Source organism: Vanessa tameamea, chromosome 7 (assembly GCF_037043105.1).
Source record: "Vanessa tameamea isolate UH-Manoa-2023 chromosome 7, ilVanTame1 primary haplotype, whole genome shotgun sequence".
Classification (NCBI taxonomy): domain Eukaryota; kingdom Metazoa; phylum Arthropoda; class Insecta; order Lepidoptera; family Nymphalidae; genus Vanessa; species Vanessa tameamea.
The window spans coordinates 13,329,158-13,352,118 of NC_087315.1; positions in this window are offsets into that span (position 1 = coordinate 13,329,158).

The following is a 22,961-nucleotide window of genomic DNA, read 5'->3' on the forward strand; positions in this document are numbered from 1 at the left end:
ATAACAAAAATAAAAAAAATCAATCTAAATTTCACGTTCAGTGGTAAGATTCCATTTATTGCACCATTAGGCATCAATACGTCACCAACCATGGAATCTTGGATGAAGTATTCTTTATATATATTGAATAAACTTGATTTTACCTGTAACTCTGTAGTACTGGCTCACTCACTTTGACGTCTACGTCATGTACTTAACGTGTTTTCCGACGCTTCAAAGATTTCTTATCAACTAGAACACTATCAGTTTCAACTCATGACCATGAAATTCGTGGAAGCATAAATTAGCTACCGAACCAACAAAGTAAAAAACAAAGAAGACAGAACTCGAAATTGAATCATAATATTCAAAATCAACCTTGAAAGACGCCCAAAAAGTTTGTTTCTCAAAAAGAAGAGCAGATATAATCATACACGGATTCGAACATGTAAAATAATCACCGAGCTTCACGATCAAAATTTTTGTTTGTTATTTATCTCGTGAATGCCAAAATGAAATTCTATTTTCATTGGTGGAAGGGTTTTGTGCAAGCCCGTCTTGTAAGGTACCCACTCATCGCATATTCTACCACCAAACTGCAATACTTCGTATTCCGGTTTGAAGGATGAATGAGCCAGTATATCTAGAGGCACAAGGGACATAACATCTTAACTCCCAAGGTTGGCAGCGCATTATTTGCGATATAAGGAATACTTAATAGGGACTACACACATACATACACACACATATTCCCTATTGTTGTTATTCAGTATTGTTTGTTGTTACCACCAGGTAACAATCACCATTCCAACCGCCTTGCATATCATACTTGCATTAGATTTGCGCTCTGATATAAGCTCCAAATCTCATCTCATCTCATCAACCTTATCAATCTCCATAGGAGAGGGAATTTTTTAAAGAAATAGGACATATACAGCTTCTAAGTTTTTACTTCTACTTCAAAAATATAATTCGTGGAATATTATAGTCGAAACGTATTAATAATTAACGAGTAACATTACCCGTTCGGTACCCGACATCCGGCGTATGAAGGGGCCTCTGTCCTACTGATTAGAACGCAATGAAGCGAGAGTACAATTTTTTTACAACTCCCGCTTTGAGGTAAGGCGAGGTTAATGAACTCTCTGTTGAGCTAATTAGCTATTGAATATATATCCCGCACTAGTGATCATCACATTCATGAAAAATTTAATCGTAAGAAAAACAATCTTGTCGAGAAGTCAATAGTCTTTTTTTATAATAGTTGGGTGGTCAAATATCCACCTGATGGTAAGAGGCCACACCATTATCTCCTCATAATATCCTTAAATCGCCAATGCGCCGCCAACCTTGGGAACTAAAATGTTATGCTAGTAACAATACCTCAAACACCCTGTCAACCGAAACACAATAATAAGTATAATTTTTGGCGGTAGAATAGGCGGGTACCACCCACCCAGGCGCATTTACACAAAGATCTATCATCAATGAATTTTTTTTATAAGTTATTTCTTAGTCTAACAAAAATTAATTTAATAATTTACCAACAGTGATTTAATTATACATATATATTCATTTTGTGTCGTCCCATCCAATTTTGTTGACCAATAGCGTGCCATAAGATATTCTATAACCATTATCAATAAGCAGGTTATTTCACGCAGATTTTTTGTCCCAAATCAGTGTCCGATATTTGCGCGCCCAAACAAACAAACTCCTACTGTTTAATATTAGTATACATTATTATTATATATAAAGTTTTTTACTCCGAAGGAATCCCGAGACATTTTTGCGTGTAAGCTTATGATCATTAGAACATTCCGAGGCGATACGCAAACAAGTCATTGACCCGACGGACTTCTAAATATTTTTAATAAAAATATACGAAAATAGTTACGAGTAACCTCTTTGAATTGTACGGATTATTATCGGACGAAAAAAAGAAGGTCATGATGGTATTAAAATATATTTATGTATGTAGGTGAATTTATCAAGGTGACGTTTTATTTGGAATATAAACTTAATTTATAATGTCCATTTCTACAGGTATTATATGGAGGTAAAATTAATCCGATGGATGTGAAACTTTAACATTACGACAAACTATAGTTAAAGGACAAACATACGCTTTAAAGTATGTTTATTCATGTTCAATTTCGTCCTTGGTCTAGTAGCTTACAAGACTATAGACTCCGCTGTCGTGGCTACAACGAGCGAACAAAAAATGGACCACAGTACACTTGGCTCTCCAATTACTAACCACCGAAAATATTCAATACACTGTATATATAACTCTATATAACGGACCACTAATGTCTTAAGCCCAAATATATATAGAGCGCAGTCACAACTGTTAAGCTTTATAAATAGTGATGAGTATGACACACCTATACTAACAAATCACCGAAATCAATCAAAAACTCGATACAGCAAACAAAAGTACTAAAGTCTAACGTGTAACTGCAACGTTCACGGAATATCCAGTATCGATGCGTCCTACTTACCGTCCGTCTGTTTTAACTAGATCATCGGTTTCTAGGAAACAGCGTTATGTTGTATAAAAAGTCAATGTCTCCAGTTTAATGCATTAATTAAAAGAATCGGACAAATCCGTGAACCAGATGCTCATAATTAATAGTTGGAATTTACTGTGATATTTGATGTTTCGTGATCACCTCTGCTCATAGAGATACAATTATTTACATTACAGATACAGAGATACAGAGAGACATTACAGAGAAATAATTAGATACATAACATAGTAACTGACATTGAAAATGTACTCTTGTGTTTATGAATTGTAATTACATATTATCTACTAGCTGAACTTGCTCTACCTGCGCGAAATTTATAAAATACAAACTTCTAACCCCCGTTTTACCCCCTTACGAGTGGAGTTTCGTAAAGTTTGTTCATTGGGGATGTCTACACCATATAAGGAACCTACCTGATAAATTTCAAGTTCAAGGTGTTATAGTTTCTAAGGTTTCGTGATTAATCAGTGAGTTGTATTTCGCTTTTATATAAGTCACCGTAAAATTATAAATACCGTTAGATTATAATATATCGAAGTGTGTAATTTCAGGTAAATTATAATCATAAACTATCGAAATTTTTGACGTTTTATTTTGATTTAAATCACAGTTCACAATATTTCGGCAGTTTAAAAGATTTTAATCTATCTCGCGAGATAGATTACAATCTAGTACATACTTACATTCCTAACGTGCCACCGACCTTGGGAATTAAGATGATGACCCTTGTATTTGTAGTTACACTGGCTCACCTATCCAAACTGGAACACAAGAACTTAGTACTGCTATGTGGCAGCAGAAAATTCAATTCATTCAGTTTGAACTTGAATATAAAACAAGTTTCGTAAAGTTAACATTATCATTATCTTTTATATAATTAGTTCAGCGTGTAAGCTGCATAAAAAAATTACATAGTTTCATGTTTTACCAATCTTCCTCGGGATTTTGTTTGCGTACCAGTTACCCACTAGTTTGAGACTCGAGACACTTAAAATCTACCATATTGATACATGGTCAAATCAACATTCAATATTATAGAATATTTTTACTTTTACTTACTTTTAAAGTAAATATAGTTTGCATATTAAGCATTTTTAACATTACTACATAACGATTCAAAAGTGTTTTTATGAGCCGAATTGAATAAAGAACATTTTGATTTCGATTTTGGTTTTACTCTAATTACTTAAAAAGAAAGAGAATAGTAACAAAAGTAGAGTTATTTTTACAAAGTTACAAGTTAAGTCTAACTGAAAATAAAATGCAGAATTAAATAATGGACTTAACCCATAATTAAAAATAATATTATATAAAAATAATTACATTTCATAATGAATATCTTATTATAAAATAAAATTTCGAGTAGTATAAATTTTCACTAGTCTTTCTATCTTGCATAGAACTAGAACAGACAGATTAAAAAGAATGATTTGTTTCCTAAATTACGATTTAACTATATTAAAAATGAGCCAGTCATGTTGGGTTAAAATATTTGTCCCCAGGTGAGGCCAGGTGGGGGATGTCGGCGGTTATTATTAAATGATTGTGATATCCGCGGGGTCAATGACTCATTGTGCTTCCCGAGATTCTATGGGGAAATCCCACACTGTCCAAACGATGCTGGAAATAAAAGAAATTATATAATTGCTTGGTCAGTAATACAGGAAGAGTAATGAAATCACAGTGTTATTTGAAACTTGTTTTTTAATGTTTCAGTTATTGTTAACATGTTATTAGATAGGGTTATAATAAAACTCATGTTTATTATTTAATTATTATTACATAGGAACAAACGTTACGTTGAATATTGTTATGATAAATATAAAGCAGTTTGAATCTTTTAAAATTATAAATATAAAACAATTTATTTTTTACATAAATTTACGAAATAATGTTTGTAAAAGATCCCGTGAAAAGTAAAATTTGTAGAGTCCTAGTACTCCTACTTGTTACTAGATGGCGCTAGCTGTACATTACCATGATAACAACGATATTTTTTTCTATTTGTTAAAAGTAAATTAGTATATTTTTTTTAGAGTTAGAGATAATTAATTATTAATTTAAAAAATGCATTATCACTACCAAGAAAATCTAATAAAATACTAACGTAAAAAAACTTGAATCGGATAAATATGTAAGTACATTTAAGATTTAGGATACATACTTGTCAAATCCAAATAAATATATTATTGTGTAATGAGGTGATTAATAGCGAATTATTATAAGGCTTACTAACATATCCTCCGAATTCATTTTCTAATGTTCATAAAAGGTTCGTGTAATTTATGTAGGTACGCGAGTAAGATGTTCTACTCCCACGAATTAATTCAAATAATTATTAATTACATGCAAATAAATAATTACAAACAAATAACAACATCTATTTCTATTATTATTTTAATAATAAAATAATATTAACTACACTTACTTTGTTCCTACAAACATTCAAGGTTCTAAAATAATAATATTATTATGTAATTATTTTATTTTATTTATATATATTTAAATAATAAAATCGATCAATTATTTTTATAAAGGAAGTATGTTAGACAACAATATAAACAGATACCTTCGCATAATATATACCTAATTACTGAAGTGACCACATTATAAAGCTGCGTGGCGATCTGTTACACAAAACATAAGTTAGGCACATAAAAAATAGATATTAAATACTTTCCATCAATAAAACCTCATTATCAGTCTGGCAGTTACTTTAGTCCATTAAATTACTTATAATATATTATATCTGCCAACCTATTTATATATCTTAAAAACTAGTCATTTAAAGAAGAAGGCAATTAATCTTATCTACCTAATTAAACAATAATTATACCTTAAATATAACTATAGTAGGTAATATTTTTATACCTATAAAGCGACTTCTGCTAAAAACCGGTATAAAAATAAAAACATCTAACGATATTAAGGAAAAACATTTCGAAACCGCATTAGTGTTACATTTTTTAGGTTCCTATTCCACGAATAACATATGGACAGACCAATTTATCAGCTAAATATTAATGACCTCAATTCAAACAAAAATAGCCTTTAAGTTCTTTGTAATAGATATTACACTTATTTTAAATTTAAATGGATATCAAAATATTGACGTAAATTGATGTTATTGGATTTTGAATTTTATTGCAGTGTAATAAGACTCAATATTAAATTATATATAGCATTGTGAGGATGACTTTAAAGGGCCCGCAGTTACCTGAGGAGGTGGGCCATGTGTATTATGGATATTGTTTCGTAATGGCCGCCGAAGATATGAGATGTGTATTAAAATTAAAGAATTTTAAGCTTTATTGTCTTGAAAATAACGGTCTTTTTAATATATTTTTTTCATACAATGTTAACTTTTATGTAAGTACCTATAATAATATTTGATAGATTAATAATATTTAATATGTGATATATTTTTAATATATACTTTTAAATACATATTTTGTTATAAATGAACTATGAACTCGTTTTATTTTATCCTTTTTAATTTCATTCACTTTTGTATAATTACTTTATGGTAGGTATATTATTTGTAAAATAAAATTTAATATATATCTACTTAATATAAAAAAAATATTTCATGTTACATTAAATTGATTAAAAAAAAAGAAAGAAGACAAAATACGTAATTTAAAAATAAAGACACATCAGAACTTAAAAATTAAGACAAAAATCTATTGTTTTAAACTCAAAACCTAAAATTATTTATTCTTCACTTACCTACATATTGAGTATCAAATCAACTACGATGGGTTTGGTTAAAACAATAACCTCTTGACTTGAAAAAAAAGCTTAAGTATTTTATATCTCAGATAAAGATTTTTTTTAAATACAGAAAGATTAGAAGCCCATGACCACTAAAGCTGGAAGGCCACACAATCAACAGTTCAAATCCACAATTTCTATCAACTGAGCATATCAATTGTTTCAAAATAATAAAATTCATCAATTTCCAATTCTCACGCGATATTTTTGTCATAATTAAAACTATTGTTGAAATAAATCCCAGATTAAACTCAAGTAAACCCCGTACACGGCGCTTATAGTTAATAAAAAGTGTGCAGTCATCAATTTACATAGAATCCATACGAAACAAGGTGGTCATTCATTTGATTGTAGAAACCTTACAATGTTTCAAATAGCTCTGAGGAACGTCTGTCTGTGAGGCTCTTTAATTACTTTTTTATTTAACAAACTAGTACATTGTATTTTATATTCTTTTAAAGATGGTTGTATTATATTGCCCACCATCGATGTACCGTTTAGCAAAGTGGTTACAAGTAGCTTTTTGTCTTTGTTTGATCACGTGTTCAATCTTGGATAAGTGTTAGGTGTATGTATATTTTTCTGTTATATTGAGACTCGGTTATTATTATTATCCAGATGACAAAGCGTAGAGTTAATACTTGTTGAATTTGTAGGATATTTTATAAATAATTGTACCTATTTAACTAACATAATTTATCTCAAATGTTGGAAAATAGTACCTACTGAGTGTCTCACTGAGAAGTACCTCTCGGTATAATCTAAATCCCTAACCAGTGGTAACTTTACTGTAAATATAATATAGTTCTGTAAAATAACGATCAATTGTGTTCGTAAAAGCCTACTTGAATAAAGTTTATTTTGATTTCAATTTAATCATATTAGTAGAAGATTTAACTTATTGTACCTATTTAAGTTAGATGTAAACTAAGAATTATTTTATCAAATAAAACAAAAAACATAACGGAGTTCGTTTTGAAAGATAAGATACTTTATTCAAATAATAATTATAAAGATGATCACAGTTGCAGACAAAGCATACAATTTAAACAACAGCCTGTATAACGTAGTGTACTGTATACAGCTCTCGAGTGTGAACAATACACGCGGGTGTGGGATAAACACCTCGGCCACACGGGCTCGCATATGCAGCGATGACGTCAGCGACAACCTGTCGCCCGCGCCGTGTAATTAAACCCGTCCCGGATAGTGATGTCACACCAGTTATCGACAATATTTGATTTATGAGATCGACTGTTATAAATATTCATAATGACTCGTTCAAATTGTAGCTAAGTGATACTACCAACATAATATGTAATGTAATCGAAAAGCTAAGAGTGTCAGTAGTTACTATCATACGAAAATGTGACAATTGAAATGTACATGTTATGTACATGTATCTGTTTTTTTTTTGCAATGTTTCTTCTACTGCTATTTGTAAGCAACTTAGGTAGTTAAATAAGAACCAATGAAATATATACTTACTTTTACTTGGTAGAAGGGTTATACGCAAGCCCATCTGGGTACGTACCACCCACGCATCACAAATTATACCGCCAAGGAGCTATACTTAGTATTGTTGTGTTCTGGTTTGAAGGGTGTTTGAGAACATAACACCTTAGTTCCCAAGGTTGAGGGCGCATTGGCGACGTAAGGAATGGTTAATATTTCTTACAGTGCTAATGTCTTTGGGCGGTGGTGACCATCCATTTGCCACCTATATCCTAAAATAAATACTTAATTAAATTTTTAATATGTAATAATCTCAAACACAATTAAAACTATTTACCTAGATCGTAATATTTTAATTGTAGCATGTGTTTATGTATCTATACTCCATCGATATTCCTTGCACATGAATTATGCCGCACTAGCGTCGACCCCCGCGGCACCTCGTTTTATTAAGGCGCGTTTTTTGTGCGGACACACGTGCTCGCCATACCTCGCCCGTCTCGGGATAAAGTTCTTTGGTTTATATACGTACTTATTACTGTACAAGAACGTGCGTTTGATATCAGATATTGATTACTTGATTCACGACTCTATTGACATTCGAGAATTAGTTATACACAATGATTTTCTAATAGCCATCCATAGGGAAATTTTATTTAGGTGATATGGTTGGACGTTTTTTGTTCCAAACCCTTGGCTTTACTATTAACGATAACTTATTTCATACTGATAGGTACAGTAATTTATCTTTTTAACTCCTAAGGTACATTTGCTGGACAAATTCTTAGCCACATCTTGAGAAGACGTTGAGCCGTCGCTCTTATTCGATTGGTAGCTATTTGGCAGAACTCATAATGTTTTTCTTCACGGAATTGAACCCAATTTTCGGTTAAGATTCAACACAGTCAGCTCAGAGTTAAAGTATAAAAATGGTGTAACAAGCCACACAGGGAAAGCTGCAGGCAGTCACTCGTGTTATGTACACAAAGTAATCTGTCACATCCTCGTACCTATGATCCTACTTTTTCTAAAGGTTGAATTCGTCGCTTTTTTGAAACAGAAGGGGTATGAAAGCATACGTAACGAAAAGCACTGATTACCAAGCCCGCTTTTTGTCAACTTCAGCGGATTTCATATTCAGTTCGTGAATAAAAAAAGGTGTTGAGAGTTTTTCGGCAAGTCGAAATGAATTCACGCAGCCGGTTCGCTACGTGAACGAATTTGGACAAAAAAGTGACCGACACGGCGTGGAACTGGGCAACTAATAAACTAGTCGGTGGACGATAGTACTCACGTTAACTGCAAGCGCTCGTAGGTCAGTAGCTAGCTTATGTTGCTGCAGATCATAAGCATAGGTTTGAATCCTTAAAATTTTCACAATTTATTAATTTTTTGTCAAATAGTTCGTAGTGCGATTTTGACGACGTTGTACACGTGTCTTGGAAATCGCTTCAAAGCGAAGTCGCGACCTGCGATCTCTTAATGTTCGTATCTTATCGTACAATATTATAACTTCTATGTATTAATAATAAAATGTGTCCTGCATTGTGAGACGTGTATTTGAGAGCAGCCGTCGTTGTCCGAAATCTTACTCTAAGTTAACCCCAATTCGCTGGACTGGCCTCGTGTATTGGAACAGGTTCATATTCAGTTGATATATTAAAATCCGGTAAAAAAATTAATGAACATTGAATAACCGAAAATTTATAAAAAATATTATATTAAATTTAGAGTAGGTATTATATTATGGATGAAAAAATATTCCTTCGAACAAAATGTATTAAAAATCAGTCGTTGTTTGGAAGAATGTGGACGTATACTCACAGTGGTCACCTCGAGCTATAATCGTAATTTTTATAAACAATAATTATTAAAATATTTATACGACGTTGAACACAATATTATAAAATCAATGTGATACAAATAGCGAACCCTTGTACTAAGTAATTCATAGGTACATTAGTCCATATTTAACTTCGCTATGACCTGCTTTTCACTTAGAGGCTTTGACGGGCAACTCAGCGTGACGTCATCAAAGCGGGTAATTGTCGTGACGTCAGCGGACCGCGACACCGTCAGGTCAGTGTGCATAATAAACGAGTAGTTTCAGTGAGAGGGATGTTTGGACATTTTGTCTTTCATATTGGAAAAGCTAAAGGCGTAATAGTCACGAAATTACATTCAGCACATCCCTCGTGTCTAATAAGCTTACTCGTACATATTAAGATGTCTTAATGATTTTGGTAATTATATTTATTATTCAATAATATATAGTAAATAAGGATATATATATATATATTTAATTTAATAGAACCACTTAGCCTGTAGGATGTTGGTAAGTAGATATGTAACTACTCTTTAAATAACTCGACACTAACCAAAGGAGTTTAGGTTGTTGCATAAGCCTATAATTTTAACTATTAATCTGGAATAGAGTAGGTATATATAATATATTCAGCTACCACCGAACTATAATAATTCGTGTTGGAGGTAACCACACACACGGGACACCGACCACCTACCAACGGTGGATATTGCATCTCAATAATTTGGAAAATACATCGCGGATTTTACGCAGTATCTGCTTTTGTTCATCAAATCAAATCAAATCAAATCAAAAATCTTTATTCAATATAGAAGTGTTTACACTTGCTTATTGATTGTCAAAAATCTACCACCGAAACCAAAACAGTGTCCATTATAAACTGAATCTATATTACGTATAATAATATCCTAAAGCTAGTTCGTCGTATATTAGCTACAAATTCGCACAATTGATACCACCTTCCGATCGTTGCCGCCGATATTTTTACAGCTCCTAACTTCCTTTGACATAGTTATATTCGTTTTATTCCCGCTATAAGATTGCAGTTTGCAATAAAATAGTTAGGGAATATGACGTCGGGAGATTGGAAAAGTTCAGTCGTTTATGATACCGAAGTTTAGGCGATTTGTTGCCGAACGTACCTACCGTACAGGGATGTCTTGGAATTAATGAAAGACTGCTCTGAATTAAATTCGACGTTGAACCGTTTTAAAATATATATATTTTTTTTATGTTTTTAAGACATTTTGCAACGCACCTGCAAGCCCCCCGGTGTTGCAGATGTCCATGGGCGGTGGTAGTCACTTTCCATCAGGTGAGCCTCCTGCTCGTTTGCCACCTCTGACATAATAAAAAAGATACATCATTCACATTAGGGAGTGTTTTTTAATAAATTACATAATTCCCGTGACTCGAAACACGTAACGAGGTTCTTGCGCCTTAACTCTTGCTCTCCTGCGGTCCCATCGGTGATGGAATGGAATCCAATGACTTTACGCACCTACACACACACACACTCGTACATGTCTCCTATGCAATTGATTAGTTTTCATAGATATAATTTTTATGACATAGGTAGGAGGACGAACATATGGGTCATCTTATGGTGAATAGTCACCATCTCTATAGACATTGGTGCTGTAAAAAAAATGGCTACAACTTACATCGTATTCACTCCACTAACCTTGGGAACTAAGATGGTCCATCCTCTCATCAGATATTCTATCGCCTAACAGCAATAATTTGTAATTTTTTGATTCGGTTTGATGGCTGTGTGATCCTTTGTGAACTACAGGCACAAAGAACATTATGTGTTAGTTCCCAAGGTAGGTTGAACATTAGGTAATAATGTAAGGAACTGTTAACATTCCTTAGTACTAATGTTTATGGGATTTGGTGATCACTTACCATCAGTTGGCCTATGACTATATCACAAAACAAATCCTTTCTTGTATTTCATTGTATAAGTAGTTTTTAAAACGAATTATAATAGGTAATATTAAAAAAAATTGTTACAAATATAAACTCGCAACTCAATTCTTCAAAATCCATCTAAGCCAGTGAGTTATCCTGGTCATGATACCTATATATTATATTAAAGTACATTTCATGAAAACGAACAGAATTTACGAAGCTTGTTAAGCCCGAGGACTCGCTATGTCTAATTTTCCGGTTTCGCCCGCACAGATTGCGGCTCGCCCGACGGGAATTCGCGTTTACTCTTCGTATAAAGTATTTATCTACGAGGAATGTAGGTAACATGGGACATTTTGTAAAGGAAGTCTAATTATATTTAAAGACTTGCCTCGACGTTGGTCTAGTTTTTAAGGCCATCGTGTTGAGGATGGCTGTTGCAGTTGTGTTAGCTGGTTAGTAATTCCATTTAACCTGATTCCTTCTGCTTTTTGTTTTCAATGATGTAGCCACAAAAACATTATCAGGTCACATACCCCGAGGTCAGAGGTGAATGAATATTATTTTTAGCCAAAAGATTTCGCCAGACACGGGCTTGAAGTCAGGACTTCGAGATCTGCTTATAAATTAGCCACTAGACCAACGGGGCAGTCAGTGTGAGGTCAATTCAAAAGCTACTCAAAAGCTACTCAATTTAAAAGCTACCATCTCGTAATAGTCTATTAGAATTGTTAAGTTGAGTGTAGCGTCGTGCCGGCGCCTACCGCGTTGACATACCTACTGCGGTGTCACCTAGTAGACATTATTGGGTTTTCTATCCTGTTGACAATACAACGATTTTCACATACCTGCCTATATTTTTGCTACGTAAGACGATATTATCAGTTACCTGTTTGAAATTATATTACGTAGATCTATTTATGTAGGTAATAGGTATATTAGAACTCAAATTCGCAAGACCCTACCTAATAGGTATAAAAAAATAATTAAACTTGAAAAATATCAAAAGTTGGTAACCTATGCAATTATTATCTAATAAAAAAGCCTTTATAGGTAAGTTGAAGTACACTACACACATAAAGTAGTACATACTTAAAGTATTCTAACTAGTTTGCGTAAACTTAATAGGTAGTAGCCATTTTTTACTATTGGTTAACTTAAATTTACTACAATTACCTGCCTAATTTCTTTAAAAATTAAAGTTTTTATTTGAATTCAGTTTTTTTAAGTCGAATAAAAAATTACTTAGGTATCAATTACATATTTACTTACCTGTAACACTTTACAACTCATCATATTAATATTTTAAATCTGCGTACCGAGACAACCAACCTTGTTTATTGACAATTACCTATTTTTTTATTAGCAAACTTTACTATTAAGTACCTACTTATAATTAAAATAATAACTATTTGAAATAAAAAAAAAAAACTTCTAACTAAATAAAAAAAACATCTCACTGATCAAAAAAGCTCATTATTCGCATTAAAAATTCTGAACCTTAAATACAAGAATGGAAGCGAACGTCACGGAGCGGGTTCTGTACAAGTTGCATCGCTCGTTAAAACTTCAACGGCTTTCTTCAGTTTACCTTTAAACTATTCCACTCGTGCTCGGAATATATTTTAAATTATAATGGATATTATTATAGACTCGTTTTACGATTATTTTGCTTACATATGTTTCAGACAGGGGATTCTCAGATTTGTCTACTCATGTATGGATATAATGATATCGATATTGCGTCTAATAAAAAGAGTCCTTGATGCCGACATGTTAACGTAAACTACATATGTAGGTATGCGACAATTAGTTTGCTAACATAAAGTTAATTAAAAAAAAGTCCTGTTGAAGAATCGTTAATCTTAACGAAACTACTGACGTCATAATTATTACTGTGCATACGTTTTTGTGCAATCACAAGTGAACTCTCTCATCTGTGTTTACCTGCACTAACAGTAACACTTCCGTGCAATAACAGCGTGTAAATTTTCCACTGCTTGACTAAAGCTCTCCGATTATGAAGGTTTGGAGCTAATTAGGTCACGCAGATACAATCCAAGTTGGTAAACTTACGGAAGATTCCATTGAATTAAGACACCTGCCACCATTTAGGCTCATGATCTACTAGTAGATAGAGATCAGATCAGCACAGCAAACTTTCTATTGAGTAACTGCTGAGAAGTACTTGCTTACTGTGCAATATAAAAACTCAATCATTGGCCCCACCCAAGATTTTGTATCCCAGACCTGAGAATATGCAACCTTATAATATTTCCACTAGACCATCGAGCAGATAAATAACATATTTCGGAGGTGTTTATTAACAACACCTTTTAAAAGCAACTACAGTGCCGCGGTGAAGTTTTTTGGAATTGAGCCAAAAGATCGTGAGTTTTGTGTAAATAATAACAAACTTTGCCCTACAAGTTTTCTTCTCGAATGTAGTTTTCCTTTTAATTATTTTATATTAAATTGTCATGGAATAATACAATGTTTCACTTGCTTCAATAGTATCTAAAGAAAAAACTTATGATATAAAATGATGTCAAAGGATGTTCCACGCTAACCTTAAGCCGATTAGGTACCTATAGGTATAAGTAGGTACACTACTTAATTTTATTCGAAATATGATTTTAATCGTAATATACCTATAAGTATCACGAGATGAGTTTGGGTGATACAAAAATTGTTTCCACTCTGACTTGAACTCCCAACCTTGGTTAAAGTCAATATAACAAGTTACAGTGGGTACCTATAGCAGGGATTTGTCTAATGTCTTCTACATAGAATAGGTAGTCATTTACTTGTACACATTACTCATTACATAAATTTTAATTAGTCTGATATACCTAATTAAGTATTTGAATTACCTACTATTGATGTAGAAAATATACCTAACGTCTTTTACTTAAGGGAAGTAGGTACCTACTACCTGCTTGAATAATTTTAATGCAACTAAACGTAGTGATCGTTTTGTCTGTGACTTTTAATATCTACTATAGGATCTTTATTATTGTTGTGTGAAACGATTTCCAGTGGTTCGATCAGGTCAAGGATGTATCCCTCTAGATAACCGAAGTCACGGTATTTCCGTGCCATGCCGTCGTGGACACTCATAAATATTAAAAAAAATATAACACGGCGCCAACTTTTACATAATTATATTCGAATCTTCATTTAAAACATAAATAAAACATTATTATAATTCTCCAATTTGATGAAAAACATTATATTAAATCATAAAACCTTCATTTACAATCTACGTACCGCCGTTCTCGTTCCATCGTCTCCCTCCCACCACCTCGCCCGCTGTAATCTACCCCCCCTCCGCTTATATACGGCCTTAGGTGCGCTCCAAGGTAGATATTACGTAGGAACCTAGGTTATATAGACGGGAGAATTATTAAGTTATTTTTAATGGAAATTGTGATCGTAGAAAATTATTAGTTAATTAAACTTTTATTATTAAGCAGCGTCGCTTATTCTAAAGGTTAAGTTAGTCAATAGAGTAGGTATCTTGTAAGAGAAGGCTTTATTAATCGTGCAAGAGTATCGTAGAATTAAAATTTCTTTTCGTTCATAAGCAGCATTACCAATAACGTTATAGGTAATACCAAGCTATTTAAATAAATGAATAAAAACTCCATTCAAATAACAAAGAATTCACTTATAAACATGCTAACGTACATAAACGACTATATATCTAGTGACGTAATACCCGCGCGGAAACAACCTACATTACGGGCGAGCGCTGCGTGACCCACTTTCAGACCAATACCTGAGACGTTTGCACCTGTCAGGTGCGACTGCGATACGCCATTGGAAGAGCCAACCACGTGCCTCAGCCAACCCGTAATAACCTGCACCTTAGTTCAGGTGCGCACAGGTGCAAATCCACCGCCTTCGCTCAGACCACGCCCTGTTTTATCGAGCTGCGCACCTGCGCTGCGCGGTGATTGGCCGAAAGGTGCACACAGGTACCACACAGGTGTAATTGTTACCTACAGCAGTCGTTGTCCGGTCACCTGTCGAGGTGGTCGGTTCGTGCGTCGTTCGGTTGGTGTATAGAGTGGGTGGTGGCGTGCAAAATTGTGCGCATGTGTTGGTACGATTGATGTTTTCTTGAGGTGATCTAAATTTAGGGAAGGTGCCGCGCCCTTGTGAGGAGGTCAGTGGGAGTTATGTTGCTCGCTTGATTTGTTTTATGAACATGTTTATATTATTATTGGTGTTTGTATATCTCATCATTAATATATTATAAATTTTTATTTATTTCTAACCCGAATAAAATATGATTCTAAATTTAATTAACCTATTTAAATTTGTATAGGTACCTAGTTAAGGTTACTTATACGTAGACATTAAATTACAAACTTTTTCAATTATGTACTTTAGTACCACTCAATGTTTTATAAAATATCACACATTCCAAGCGAAAGCAACCAAATTAGTAACTATATCAATATTATAACTACCTACCCAGTTATATAATAAGGCAGATCAGGTACATTGACGACTATCCACTAGTGTTATCTGTGGCACGGCACAAAACTATACATTATCTGTAACTTATCTAATATTTTAATGATCGGAACATTTTTAATACTTTTGTTTCATCAAATCCGACACTTTAAAAATGAATACGAGAAGCGCTAATCATAACAACGTAATTATAACAAAGGACTCGAATCATGTTCGTGAAATCAGAATCTAAAATTTTCGTTCAAATAAATTGAACAAAATTAAACCAAATCAAAGAATATAACCAACAAACAAACCGTAAGCTAATTAGAAAACCGTAAATAAAAAATGAAAATCTCAATTAATCTACCTCTCAGCGTTGCCCCACTCAATCTTCTTTCATAATTACAGTGGCTTCTCCCGCAGCCCCCTCCCCCCTCTCCGAGCGCGCCTCATTACCTAGGACTTTAGGTAGTCTAGCAACGCTTTAGTGCTCAGTAATTAGGTAGGTACCTAGGGACGGCATTACCTCGGTTTAATGGTTTCTTTGCATCTTTTGTTAGCGTTTAATGAGAAAATTGTTCATTTTGGTATTGTGTGTCGTTTTACTTTTATGATTATATCTGAAACTAAGTAATTATCTCATCCAAATGTAGCCTTTATTATGAATGAGGTACGTACGTACTGTATCTATTTTTTGTATAAAACGTATTGAAAATTGTGAAAAATGATTAATCATAATCGGTTCTTGTCAGGTCAGAGATTTTTCTTTTCCGTGTTCTACATTAAATAAAATAATTTTAATCCGTTACTACGCTACTAATGACTCGACTTATTGTTCATGACTTAACCCGGGTAGCACCGAAGAGATAGATACTTATATAACGTATGTTTACTGTCGTGGACTTTTACCAATTCTAAGATACATAATTTAATACATTTTCATATAAATTTAAGGATTACGGCGAACTCCCTTGTGGCTCTCAGATGACATGATTCGTTTTCACTCAAATGGCGAATATTATACTAAAATTATCTTATTTGTTTAGATATAAATGAGAATTAAACCACAGTTTATAAGTGTCCCACTAATGGACTGAGTCTCCTCTCCCACATAAAAGGTTTTATGCTTATTCCACCACGCTGCTCAAATGCGAAATGAATGCGCATGTAAAAAATTAATAAGTACGTACAATCGAGATTACCCAGTAGGGACACATCGATCGTATTCGAAGATCCCACGTTCAAATCCAGGCCAGTACCTACAACTTCGTTTAAAAGTAATTTATTAAAATTGAAAATTATATTTTGTCAAAAAAGTTGTCATTCTTACATAAGTTGTTGAGACTTTTATGTACATATATTATTTTATATATTACAGATATTATTGTAAGTAGCTTAAACATGCCTAACTACATTATCGCTGTGGTCATGGAATAAGCTACATGACTTCCCATCAATAGTCGTAAGAGAATATCTCTGAATTTACTTTATTTACAGGATTCTAATATTTTTTACGCTACATTTTATTTTAAAGGCTATTGAACACAACAAATTCAAATTAAAATATATTAGGCAATAAAATAAACAAAATGTACTCGTCTATGTGTTTCTATGTAAAATTTACAACTACGAACAGTGGCTTGTAAATGTAACATTAAATAAAACGCGTTGCAGTTGAATGCGACATAAAGCCAGCAGCGTAATAACAATCCGAGCTTCACCTACTTACAACTCTTTCCTTGCACACGACGTTTACTTTCAGCCACTCGTAAAAGGACGGTGAAGGTGAGGATTTAGTAGTGGCGGAGAGCGGATTCGTTTCCTTTATATCGATATAAACGACGACTCTTTCTGCTCGGCCAGTATCTTTTGAAATATTCATGTTTATTAGTTTCGAGTATACCTATGTTCCTAAATGATGGGACCACACAAGTCATCAGGCTATTTATTTTCTCTTTTTTAGTCTTTGTAATGTTCAGTAAGGTGTTTTAAATTAAAACCGTGTGACGTCAATATTTCAAACTTTAACGTTTGTTTTACCTTTTACATATTATATTCGATTACCTAATCAACGTGATCATACCGTTTTATTTCCAACGCTCGACTATATTATAAAGATTCTCGTTGTCAGTAGCTAGCTGACGCGCATTCCGACCTCGAAGTTGACTCAATTTTAATATTATAATGTATGAAGTAAAGTCTAAGCAATATTAGAATATATGTTTGTATTAACTACCCAGGTCTATGATCAAAAGTAAGGGAGAGAGAGTGAGAGACATTATTATATCAAACGGATTATTTTTTAGGAAACGTCTAAAATATATGACCTTTTTAAGTTTAATACAATTATGTAGATACCTACATAGCTTTAAGATATTATATAAATACAATATATGGCAATAAATAGTACAGTTAGGTACAAAAAAAACGCTAACGCAGCCGCTCCGCTTATAAGCTGGTACTACCTTACAAGCAAGGCTTCATCTGTAACTCGATTTGCTGCTGTGAATACTGCTCAATTTGTGGCTCATCCACCTTCACTTGCATGCGCCCAGTAATTTTACTTCTATTCTATGCTTAACTAACTGTAGTAAGTCGGACGACGCATTCAGATTCACTTAGTTGCACATCTATAATTCGACACCTAACTATAAGGCTATTTCTCTGTGCTAGTGCTTCGTGCAAGCCAGTCAGAGTAGGTCCATCTACTCATATTTATTATTAGCAGCAACTGTAATGCTTCGTACGACCAACGCTTGTGTTTCTGTTTGAATTGTGAAGCCAGTGTAATAAGAGATACACGGAACATGAGATACATCTTAGTTAACTTTTCTTACAGGTCCGATGTCTAGGGCATGAGTGATCTCTTACCATTCGATTGTTACTAGATATTTGACGATTACCTTATTACGAGAATTTCAAAGAAAAAGAATATATATTCCTCATTTTTTCATTCGCTCAGCGTGCTATGGAAAGGGCTATGCTCGGCGTCTCTCTGAGGGATTTCATCAGAAATTAAGTGATCCGTCAGAGAACCAAAGTCATCGACATAGCCCACCGGATTAGTAAGCTGAAGTGGCAGTGGGCCGGCCATATTTGTCGTAGAACCGATCACCGTTGGGGAAAACGTGTTCTAGAGTGGAGACCGCGTCTCGGCAAACGTAGTGTAGGACCTCCTCAGGAACGGTGGAGGGATGATTTGCGCAAGACGGCTGGCAGGAGCTGGATGCGAGTTGCCGAAGAAAGACCACAGTGGCGTGCATTTGGAGAGGCCTATGTCCAGCAGTGGACGAATGCGGGCTGATGATGATGATGGTTTCTTCATTCATTGCCATTATAACCATCACCCACTTGAATATTCGATGGAAGTAGTAGACACATATTAATCGTATATTATATACTAGTTGTCGCGCGCGGCTTCGCTCGCGTTTTAAGGGTTGGTTGTCATGTGTTAAGCAAAAAAGTAGTCCTTCCTTGGAGTTCCAGTTTGCTTCATACCAAATTGAAAGAAGTTGGCAGTGAAAGTGCGACAGACAGAGTTACTTTCACATTTATAATAATAAGTATATATTTTCGTCATATACCTAATATGATTTAGGTAACAATTACGGCCGTAAGATACAGGAAGAGAGTAATATTTGTAAAAAATCAAACGATATTAACGTAGTGTTCCAAACTATTTCATTAATCGCTCGAGATTACATTTGTAAACTAATATTCAAACCGAAATGTCATACTCGAAGCTATATTCTGATGTAAGCGAACACGCTTAACGAGTGCTCCCCGTTTGTCTGTTTGTCTGGCGTGTTTGGCGAACCTCTCGAATGTACGGACGAGTTTCCTGGTGGACGTATTATTTTGGTTTAAATTATAAGCGGAGCGATTTATTCTGATAACTTTAACGAAATTGTAACATGCAATTTTAAATGTAAATCGGACACATCTGTGCTAATTGGACAAAAATCCATTTATTATTCGGCTTTCGTTTGCTCTGGTCGTAGCTTTAATGATCAGACGTAGACACGTCACGTTGCTACATCTAGACAATCAAGCATCCTGAAGTCTATGATGCAAATATCTTGTTTAGTTACTCTCGCGTGCTTTTACTAATTACGCAATATCACTTGCATAGCCACAGTCAATGGTTACATAATACATGAAACTGAACAACAGGATTATTAAGGAAGATTTTCAACATTTTCTTTTTGATGATGCACTTTAACACGCGACTCATATTATTCGTACTAGTCCTTCGATCAGAATAAACACGTTTCTGTGTTATCACATATCGATATTTCAATTTTTTTTAAAGAATAATAGCATTGCCCCATTTCTAGGAATTACTAATTTAAGCCTAAAGTTTTGACTGGATTGGGGACGACCATAGCCCAAGGGGTCAGGATCGAACGTGACCGACTTATTAGATCGCTAGTCGCTTCGTAAACCATTGCGCTATTGCAGCCTTGATTTGACTATAAGATAATAATAATATTTAGAAATAAAAAATTGTAACATATTCTCGCTTGTCGCTTATGCTGTTGATGCTTGCATCGTGAGCAAACGAGACGCGGTAATGACAGGGGAGTGAGGTGTCCTATTACGTGACGCACCTGATAAATGCTGTGTGGAGTGGACTGAACTTTGTATAGCTCGTTGAACGCTCTACTAAATTGAAATTAATAGGATATTTCTTTTTTATTTTTAGTAGAAAGAAAAGCCGATAAAAAAGCCACTCGTTATTTATCTTACTCATCCATTTAACTGTGGAGTAGGCAATAATTAACAGCACTTGATTGCCAAAAATGTCTTCATCGACATTTTTGTATAAATAATATATTTGGGGTACTCAACATAATAGTGCGAATTCGAGTTGATTCTTAAGATAGCCCCGACTTTTTTTAAAGGCATGGCTTGTTGCGCTTCTGAAACACACAGTTTTATAAAATAACATAATATAACTGTTTATTGATATATAATGTTACAATAATATTACTCTACATTTGTGCTTTATATTAAATAGTTACTCATTGGTTTATAAATTAAAATTAAAAAAACAAATATGAAGTAAACGAAATATTCGTTACTGTTAAAATTTCTATTTCAAACATTTGTTGGTTACTTTTAAAGCGGTGTACAGATCAAAGTGGCGAGTTGGCGCAAACATTTTATCCGAGTAAACAGGGGAGATCTGCAAACTAACGGACTGACACATTCTCAAATCTTATATTGAACTATTCAATTATTGTGTAGCTGTACCTAAATGCACGTGACTTTCGATATGCATGACACGTCTGGACTATTACACGAGCGTTGTGTTTAGTAACTCATCTTTTGGATTTAACGTAAATAGTGATAAGCTTTCTGCAAGACCAGTGTGGGTACCATCCATTTGCTTCATTTCAGCTACTCTGCAGCTAAACGTCAAACAGTAATACTCGGTATTGCCGATATAGGTACAGGTATGATTGTCTGAGTTTATTACGCATGCGTTAAATGGTGTAAAATATGATTTATTTTTCGTACAGTATCAGTGCATTTTGGTAAATGTAACAAGTTAACGTCAGGTGTTCCATTTACCTGTATGCCATTCGTATAAATAGGTATAAAAAACAGGCTTAAAATTCTTATATTTGCACCGAAGAAAATGATTACCTAATTCGGCAAAGAAATAACTTTAATAATGATTACTAAAACTGTTTAAAGACTTTGACTAAAATAATATTACAATCTCTACTAGTTTCATATTCTTATTGCAATATATTCGGAGAGTTGAGAGTTTGAAGAAAGAAGAAGAAAAAGAGCTCTAATTTCCGGAACTATAATTTAGTTTTATACGTTTGATTTACTTGAATAATAAATTATTCATCAAGAACAATATTTTTTTATTTTATTAATACAATATAATAATTACGTATATTTATTAGTTTCTCCGATAAAGTTATACAATAAAAATTATAAATTATGCAATAAAAAGTTACATGTTTGAATATAGTAAAACTGATAGTGGTTAGGTAAAAAGATTTACGCACGTAATTGATGCAAGATTATAAAATCAAAAATAATATACACGGAGATCGTGCAAAAATATGAAAACGGACTATAATACACGATACTTCATAATCCGTTTAGGGGCCAAAGTACAGGGGACGTTCACGTGTGCAAACATTTTAGCTCTGCAAACACAGGGTCACCCTCCACAGTACAGTACTGAGTCACCTGTCCAGGGGAGAGATTTAAAAAATCACTCTGTGAAAAGATTAATGCTTATATAACAGTTCTATTAATTGATGCACTGGAATATGTTTTTTGTTATGCTTCTGCTACGTAACGAGCTAATCTACGCAGTTCTTACAATTTTAAATAGTAACACAAATGTGCACGCACGATAAGGCTTTATTGCCAACTAGCGACCCAGCGCGGCTTCGCACGGGTGCCATGCTGATACTAAATATACTACAAAATGTCTTTCAACGGTTACAGCTTTTTTGTCATTAGACAATACAAACCGCTATGCCCCTGCATTTAAATCTGTAATATCTTCGAAAATATTCATTTAAATTACATGAGGGCCATATTGATCTATATTAAATGCACAATGTATTTAAGGTACTTAATTGGATAAGGATTAATACTGTATTGCTTAAAATCGCTTAAAAAATAAGCCATTATTTCTCGTAAAAAGTAAGGATAAAAAATGGTCATTGTGGATTATACATATACCATCGTAGACTTTTTTAAAGATCTTATTAAGGTATACAATACTGTAGTACATTATTTTGATCTATCTCGTGAGGTTCATCCAGCGTTTGCAATGTAAGCGCAAAAAATGTGTTTATTTACGACATCACTTTAGAAACCTCTAAAATTATCAGTGTTTCTCTACTATATTGTGCATGTATTGTACATATAAACTTTCCTCTTGAACCAATCTATCTATCAAAAAAACCGCATCAAAATTCGTTGTGTAATTTTAAAGATCTAAGCATACACAGGGACAGACAGCGGTGAGTGAC